General features: G+C 46.8%; 1 pseudogene; it reads right to left on the reverse strand.

The window, feature by feature from the left end:
• Positions 1-6,484: 6,484 nt before the first annotated feature.
• LOC100984090 (tropomyosin alpha-3 chain-like) lies at positions 6,485-7,775 on the reverse strand (annotated as a pseudogene).
• Positions 7,776-8,560: the final 785 nt, after the last annotated feature.

The following is an 8,560-nucleotide window of genomic DNA, read 5'->3' on the forward strand; positions in this document are numbered from 1 at the left end:
GCTGAGGCTCAGAGACGTAAAGCAACTTTCCCGAGGTTAACACAGCTAGTCTGATCTGGAATTAGAACATACATTGTTTGACTACTATATCCCAAGGCCTCAGCATTTATAATTGGTTTCAAGTTGAATTAGCTCTAGGTTCTCTTTACAGAGGAACCACCTGACTTTGCTACTGGGAGATGAGCATTCAGAGCCCAGCCCTTCAGAGAATGGGCTTGGGAACCTGAGCCCAGAGGAAACACATGCCAAACCAGTTGGTGAATTTGTTTTTATTTTTATTTTTATTTTTTGAGACAGAGTCTGGCTCTGTCGCCTAGGCTGGAGTGCAGTGGTGTGATCTCAGCTTGCTGCAACCTCACCTCCCGGGTTCAAGCAATTCTCCTGCCTCAGCCTCCCAAGTAGCTGGGATTACAGGTGCCCACCACCATGCCCGGCTAACTTTTGTATTTTTAGTAGTGACGGGGTTTCACCATGTTGACCAGGCTGGTCTTGAACTCCCGACCTCTGGTGTTCTGCCTGCCTTGGCCTCCCAAAGTGCTGGGATTACAGGTGTGAGACACCATGCCCAGCCAAATTTGTTTTTCTTAAGTTAGCAAAATCCTCCATTTTCACAGAAAATATTTTGGGTGTCTCAACAATCTTCACACCTCTGGTTTCCTTTAGGATGAATTTGGTTAGGCTGGTTTGTTTTGTTTTCTTGTTGCGAGGGACAGGTTCCCACTCAGTGGTTAAAATGAAGGGGCTTACTAAGGTCACAGAAACCAGGATGGCTCCAGACGTGGTGACTCATGCCTATAATCTCAGCACCTTGGAAGGCTGAGGCAGGAGGATTACTTGCGGCCACTAGTTCAAGACCAGCCTGGGCAACATAGCAAGACCCTGTCTCTATAAAAAAAATTGTTTTAAAAAAAATTAGCTGGGTGTGGTGGTGTGTGATTGTACTCTCAGCTACTTGAGAGGCTGAGGCGAGAAGATCACCTGAGCCCAAGAGTTCGAGGCTGCAGTGAACTATGATCACACCACTGCACTCCAGCCCGGGTGACAGAGCAAGATCCTGTCTCAGAAAAAAAAAAAAAAAAAAAAAAAAAGAAGAAAAAGAAAAAAGAAAGGAAGAAACCAAGAGAGAAAAACACAGTTCACAGGGGCTTTAGGACAAATGCCAGCCCTGCCCTTCAGTGCCCCTGGAAGTCACTGTCCTGCCTCCCTCTGCAGACTACAAGCTAGGCTGCTTCACAGGGTCCCACAGGGTGTCAGCCCCTGAGTTTGCATACAAACCTACAAAACACAGATTTGGGAGTAGTGTGCTTACCGGATTTGGGAGAACTGCCAATCTCTATGATTTTGCAACTCGAATAATCCTCACCTTAAAAAAATTTTTTTTGAGAGTATCCAATTTTTTGTTGTTGTTGTTTTTGTTTGTTTGTTTTTTGAGATGGAGTCTTACTCTGTCACCAAGGCTGGAGTACAGTGGTGCAATCTCAGCTCACTGCAACCTCTGCCTCCCAGGTTCAAGTGATTCTCTTGCCTCAGCCTCCTGAGTAGCTGGGATTACAGGTGCGTGCCACCATACCTGGCTAATTTTTGTATTTTTAGTGGAGACGGGGTTTCAACTGGTTGGCCAGGCTGGTCTTGAACTCCTGACCTCAAGTGATCCGCCCACCTTGGCCTCCCAAAGTTCTGGGATTACAGGTATGAGCCACCATGCCTGGCTCTAATTGGTTGTTGATCAACCAATGAATTCACTGTGTCTAGTCAGGTGACCATCTCTAGCTCCATCAACTGTAATGGTGGCTGTGGGAGGTCGCGTGGTTCCCAGGACGCCCCTCTCCAGAGCTTGAGGTGAGGCAGAGAAACTGACATCCCCATCTCACCAGAGGTACCCAATTCTGTATTCCACTGGTGGTTGAATTTCCTTCATCACATATTTAATGTTCCAAGGCAAAGCTGCTATTGTTTTATTTTGCCAAAAAAAGGTAATATATAGCAAACAACATGATCCCCATTTAGTATCACCACCATTTCAGAAACCATAGGTAACTTGCACCTCAAAACTAAAGGTTAGAGATAATCCCAAAATAAAGGACAGCCTTCCTTGCGACGGATAATTGGCCACCTCAGGACATTCTTGCTGGGGACCATGGGCACAGGCAGCAGTCCATGAACCAGTACGTGGGATTCAAGCTTTCTTCTCTTGCCTGCTCCCGTGGGTACACTCTTTCCATGAGTGCAACTTTTAGAAGATAAACAGGGGGCTATGGTCTCAAGTTAACTGCCTTCATTTCTGGGGCAAAGAGCCACATGCTGCCACCTTTAACTCTGTTCCATTCCCTGGAACCTCATGTGGCCGAGAGGTCAGCATTAAGTTAGGATAAGCTCCCGGGATCCCCAAGCCTGTCTCCAGAAAATACTTTAGACCCTCTCACCTCATTCCCACTTCATCCCTTTGGATCCAACTACTGATAAGACTTCGTGCCCCTGATCTCCTGTTTCCTGCAGGAGCTGGGGGCAGGGCCCACCTTTCCCAGCCCTTTGGGTTTGACCCATGGAGGAGCTTTGGGAGTAAACGTCCGGCGGATGAGCCACAGTTGGTGGAGCGGACACTGTTGGAGCTCTACCCAGCTGCCCTCGGATCCTCTTAGCATTTCTGTTTGCCCAGGTTCCAGGTGTTTTCATCTGACAGCTTCCATGTGAGATTTTTCTTCAGAGGATTGCCCTTGGGCTCCTGGAGCCACTGGCTGCACAGCACAAGGACCTGGAAGTGCCTGCAGTTTACTTCCCCGCCGGGTGGCCCTTGGCCATAGATGGGCAGATACACAAGAGCATGAGTCCAGCTCCTTTGCCTCCAGGCGCAAACCGAGCTGTAATTTACATTCCTCGGCTCCCAGTGGGATCAGATTGAGGCTGGGACGCTATCTGCTAGTGCACTCTTGCTTGGCTTTTTCTCTTTCCTATCTTCTTCCCCCACTCCTGCCAGTTTCTCCTAGGAGCACTTAATAAATCACTTGCCCAGGAATCGTTGTCTTTGGGTTTGCTGCTAAGCCAGTCCCCCTGTCATGGGGATCAGTAGGCTATGGCAAAAGTAATGCCCAGAGGAAAAGCAGGCTGTGAGTGTGCAGCACTTTTGCTAGCTCATGCTTGGGAGGGCCTGGACCAGCATCCTTGCATGCCCTAAATCAACAATGCTCCAGCCTTGCAGGTGGTCTGATTTTCAATAGGAAAGTATAACCTATTTTTTATTTTTTACATTTAAAAATTATTTTTAAACTTACTTGGAGATAGTAAGAGTCACTTTTTTTTTTTTTTTGAGACAGGGTCTTGCTCTGTTGCCCAGGCTGGAGTGCAATGGCGTGATCACAGCTCACTGCAGCCTTAAGCAGTGCTTCCACCTTAGCCTCCTGAGTAGCTGGAGTACCGATGCACACCACCATGCCCGACTAATTTATTTTTTTGTAGCGAAGCAGTCTCATTATTTTGCCCAGGGTGGTCTCGAACTCCTGGGCTCTAGAGATCCCAATCCTCCCACCTCAGCCTCCCAAAATGTTGGGATTACAGGCATGAGCCACTTCATGCAGCGGAGAGCCACTCTTTTTGGTGTGTAGTTCTAGGAGTCTTGAAAAATGCATAGAATCAGAAACCACAATCACAATCAAGATATAGAAGCAGATTCTGTCATGTGGCCAGGGCCCTCTGTAACCAAACCTTCCCTTCACCCTGATCCCCTGGCAACCACTGATCTGTTCTTCATCACCATAGTTGTGCCTTTTCCAGAATGCCATATAAATGAAATCACACAGTAGCTTTGGCTTCTTTTAGGTAACACAATACCTTTGAGATTCATCCACATTTTTGCATGTATCCATTGCTTGTCCTTGTGGACGTTTTCAGTAATCAAAATGGAGTCACTTATGTTGACCCCGAACAAAATGGAGCCCATGGGCCTTGAAGGAAGGGCTCTCATGCACATATGCCTATGACTGGAATGATTGTAAGGACTCTCTGAAAACCACAACAATTTCAAAAATTTCAGATAAGCCTCTTGCACAAGAACACTTGACTAACAATGGCTGCCTTCACCAATGAGTGGATGCCAACTATTGCAGGAGGCCCCTGTAACCAATGGTCCTTGTTTCAAAGCAGCTTCTGTGAACTTTTCCTTTTGTCTATAAAAGGAAACCCCTTTGGATATGCCTGTGGTTCACCAGAGCATGCATATCGCTCCTGCTATTCCCAAATAAACTCTTTGTTTTAGGTAACACAATATATTTGAAGTTTATCCAAGTTTTTGTATGTATCAATTGCTTGTCCTGGAGGGCAACTGTTCTGGAGAGCAGGTCTCTCTCCTGTTTACTTAAGGTAGACATGCTTTTTTTTATTGCTGAATAGGGTTACATTGTATAGCTCGACTACAGTTTATCCATTCCTCAATGGGGAAACATTTGGGGTTTCCAGTTTTTCATGATTATAATTAAAGCTGATATGAACATTTTCATATGTTTTTTGGTTCAACATAGGCTTTTGTTTCACTTGAGTAAATGCCAAAGAGATTTCTGGGTAGTTTGTTAAGTGTATATTTATCTTTGTAAGGAACTGCCAAGTGTTTTCCGGAGAAGTTGAACTATTTGGCCTTCCCACCAGCAATGTGTGAGAGTTCTTATTGCTTGACATCCTCACCAGTGCTGTACAGTCAGGGTTTGTTTGCTTGTTTGTTTGGGTCTTTTTTTGGAGGGACTGGTTCTTAATTTCTTTCTTTCTTTTTTTTTTTTTTTGAGACAGGGTCTTGCTCTATCGCCCAGGCTGGAGGGCAGTGGTGCAATCTCGGCTCACTGTAACCTCCACCTCCCAGGTTTAAGCAATTCTCCTGCCTCAGCCTCCTGAGTAGCTGGGATTACAGGTATGTGCCACCATGCCTGGCCAATTTCTTTGCATTTTGTTTAGTAGAGATGGGGTTTCACCATGTTGGCCAGGCTGGTCTCAAACTCCTGGCCCCAAGTGATCCACTTGCTTTGGCCTCCCAAAGTGCAGAGATTATAGGCGTGAGCGATCATGCGTGGCCTGGTTCTTTATTTCAAAAAGACACTCATCAGTCTTCAGTATCAAAACAGTTGCACTATTGATTTCTTTTTCTCCCAGTTGTCGTCAAAGAGGCATCAAAGGAGAGTACATTGTAAGCCAATAAGCTGCAGTTTCTACGCCTAACAGACCTCCTAGAAACTTTACCAAAAAGTGGGGATTAGGTAGGGAAAGAAACTTTAAAAGATCAGCAACCTGCAAGCCTACAGACTGTGGAGAGCTCTCACAGCCAGAGGGGGTAGCCAGGGTGCCAGAAACCCAAAGAAGCAAAGTTTCAAAATAATATGACGTTTAAAAAGTTTTGTACACAAGCTATTCAAGATTTCTCATTGACTGATACAAAGCACAATGAGATGGCACTTTTAGAGACAGCAGCTTCAAACCCAGAAAAGGGTAATGAGATGAGTTTCATGTGGCTAAATCAGTGGCAAAAACATAATCTTCTTTCTTTCAAGGAGGCAGGAGAGCAATCAAGTGGTCACCTCAATGTAAGGGGCACATGATCCACTCTGTAAGCGGCTGGGAATGGGGTGGAGATGGGACAGAAATTTGGTCTCAGAGGTCTCACCATCTTAATTTGGTCACTTCTTTTTTTTTTTTTTTTGTCCCAGATGGAGTCTTGCTGTGTCGCCCAGGCTGAAGTGCAGTGGCGCGATCTTGGCTCACTGCAACCTCCGCCTCCCAGGTTCAAGCGATTCTCCTGCCTCAGCCTCCTGAATAGCTGGGACTGCAGACGCACACCACCATGCCTGGCTAATTTTTGTATTTTTAGTAGAGACAGGGTTTCACCATGTTGGCCAGGCTGGTCTTGAACTCCTGACCTCAAGTGATCCGCCTGCCTCAGCCTCCCAAAGTGCTGGGATTACAGGCGTGAGCCACTGCGCCTGGCTTAATTTGGTCACTTCTAATGAAAAAACAAAAAAGTAAAAATAACTTTGTCCAAAGATATCTTAAAGCTGAAAACCTGAACAGCACATTTTTTGTTGCTGTTGTTTTTGGGCTAACTCCTGGAATCACCTTTCTGGTTTGGCTGGTATTTTGTGCAAAGCTATGATTTCCCAGAGTGGAGTCTTTCCCCGGGCTCTGTTTGGTTCTCAGTAAGGCAGGCTCATACCTTTTTCCCTTTTCTCTAGAGAAAGCAATATACAGTAAGCTAAACAGTCACCTTCCAAAAGGGAGAAAGGGATTAGATTGCTGCTTCAGAGCTGTGGAACTATTTGGAATGTTTTACAAATGGTTGCTATAAAACAACAAAAAAGGTAATTACTAAATGTATACAACACAACATGCTTTTAAAGACATTATGTGTTGCACTCACATTCGCTTAAATGTTGTTCCCAAAGGTGCTCAGCCTCTAGCACAGCTGGAATCTCTGGGAAGAGGCAGAGACAGTTTGGCAAAAAAGACACGTGGGGGAGGTAGGGGTGGTGAAAGGAGAAAGCAGCCTTCCAGTTAAAGATCAACCCTCAGTTAAAGGGCAGCTTTGGGCAGGCTGGCCTAGTTGGAGTTGGGGTCAGAGGGAGGAGCAGTGGCAAGGTGGGACTGGGGTGCTCTGCATCTCATTCAGTTAAGCAGGTCTGGTCTGGCATCCTTTGTGTACAGAGGTGCTCCTCCTTGGTGCATTTCAGTTTATCTTCCAAGTTATCAATTGTCTCTTCCAGCTTGGCTACCGATCTCTCGGCAAACTCAGCCCGGGTCTCTGCCTCCTTGCGTTTATCAGTAAGAATCTCAGTTGCTTCCTCATATCTGTCTTCTTTTTGAGAGTCCTTTTCTTCGGCAGCACTCAGCCACTCCAGGTTCTGGTCCATCGATCTGATCTGCTCCTCCATCTCTCAGCCACAGGACTCTGCCAGCTCAGCTTGTTCCTCTCTGCGTCCCAAGTTTCCTTCAACAACCACCAACTTATGAGCCGAGCCCCATCTTCATGCTTCCTACCTATCTTCTGCAATGTGCTTAGCTTCTTTGAGTTGGAGTTCCTGGAGTTTCATCTTTTCTTCATCTTTTTTTTTTTTTTTTTTTGAGACAGAGTCTCCCTCTGTCACCCACTGGAGTGCAGTGGCACAATCTCAGCTCACTGCAACCTTTGCCTCCTGGGTTCAAGTGATTCTCCTGCCTCAGCCTCCCGGGTAGCTGGGATTACAGGTGCGCACCACCATACCCGACTAATTTTTGTATTTTTAGTAGAGTTTTACCGTGTTGGCCAGGCTGGTCTTGAACTCCTGACCTCAGGTGATCCACCCACTTCGGCCTCCCAAAGTGCTAGGATTACAGGCATGAGCCACCGCGCCCAGCCTTTTCTTCATCTTTTAAGGCTCGATTTTCAATAACCTTCCTACCTCTCCCACTTTCAATCAGCAGCTTTTACCACTTCTTCCAGCTTTTGCAGAGCAGTGGCCAGGCACGCCTGAGCACGGTCCAGCTCCTTTTCAACCAGCTGGATCCTGTGGTTCAAGGAGGCCACCTTGGCCTCAGCCTGTTCTGGGCCCGCCTTGCTCCCTCTACTCCCCGCTGGAGGCGCTTAGCTCTCTCCTCTGCATCATCTGCCTGCTGCTGCTGAACCTGGCTCTTGCCCTTTACTGCCTTGATGGTGGCGATCCCAGCCACGGTGCCCACCCAGCCCCTGCTTGTGCTCCAGGTCCTGCCTCTCCACTCAGCACTGCAGCCATTTCTCCTACTGTCAGTTTCCCCCCACCACATTCCAATAGGTAGCCTCAGTTTTAAAAAATCAGGTCAATTGGGTCATGCCATTTCTTTGCTTCCACTTTCCAATGGCTCATATCATGCTTAGAATAAAACCCGAATCCTTATGTGGCCCATAGGGTTGGCCAGCTCCTGACAGTCCCCCTGGCCTCTTCTACTCTCCCACTCCAGCTATCCTGGTCTCCGTGCTGTTGCTCAGACATGCCCAGATGCCCCACCTTGAAGCCGGTGGCCTTGCGGCTTCCTTATCTTGAATGCTTATTCCTCAGGTTTTCCCATGGGCCACCTCCAGAAAAGGTGGCATCTCAAAGCTATCTCTGCAGAAGGGTCTTTGCTCCCCATCCTGTGGCCTGGTTTTATTTTCTTCATATCTTTCATCAACATGTGAAATTATCTTAGCTATTTATTATTTTTAAAATGTATTGGATCTCATTAAAACGCGTGCTTTAATTGAAGTATAATATTAAGTGCATAGCTCAATGACTTTTTTTTTTTTGAGAGAGAGAGTTTTGATTCTGTTGCCCAGGCTGGGGTGCAATAGTGCAATCTCGGCTCACTGCAACATCTGCCTCCCAGGATCAAGTGATCATCCTGCCTCAGCCTCCGAAGTAGCTGGAATTACAAGCATGTGCCACCACGCCTGGCTAATTTTTTGTATTTAGTAGAGATGGGGTTTCACCATGTTGTCAGTCTGGTTTTGAACTCCTGACATCAGGTGATCCACCTGCCTCGGCCTCCCAAAGTGCTAGGATTACAGGCGTGAGCCACCGCACCTGGCCTCTATGACTTT

The sequence above is a fragment of the Pan paniscus genome, chromosome 21 (assembly GCF_029289425.2).
Source record: "Pan paniscus chromosome 21, NHGRI_mPanPan1-v2.0_pri, whole genome shotgun sequence".
NCBI classification, from domain to species: Eukaryota; Metazoa; Chordata; class Mammalia; order Primates; family Hominidae; genus Pan; species Pan paniscus.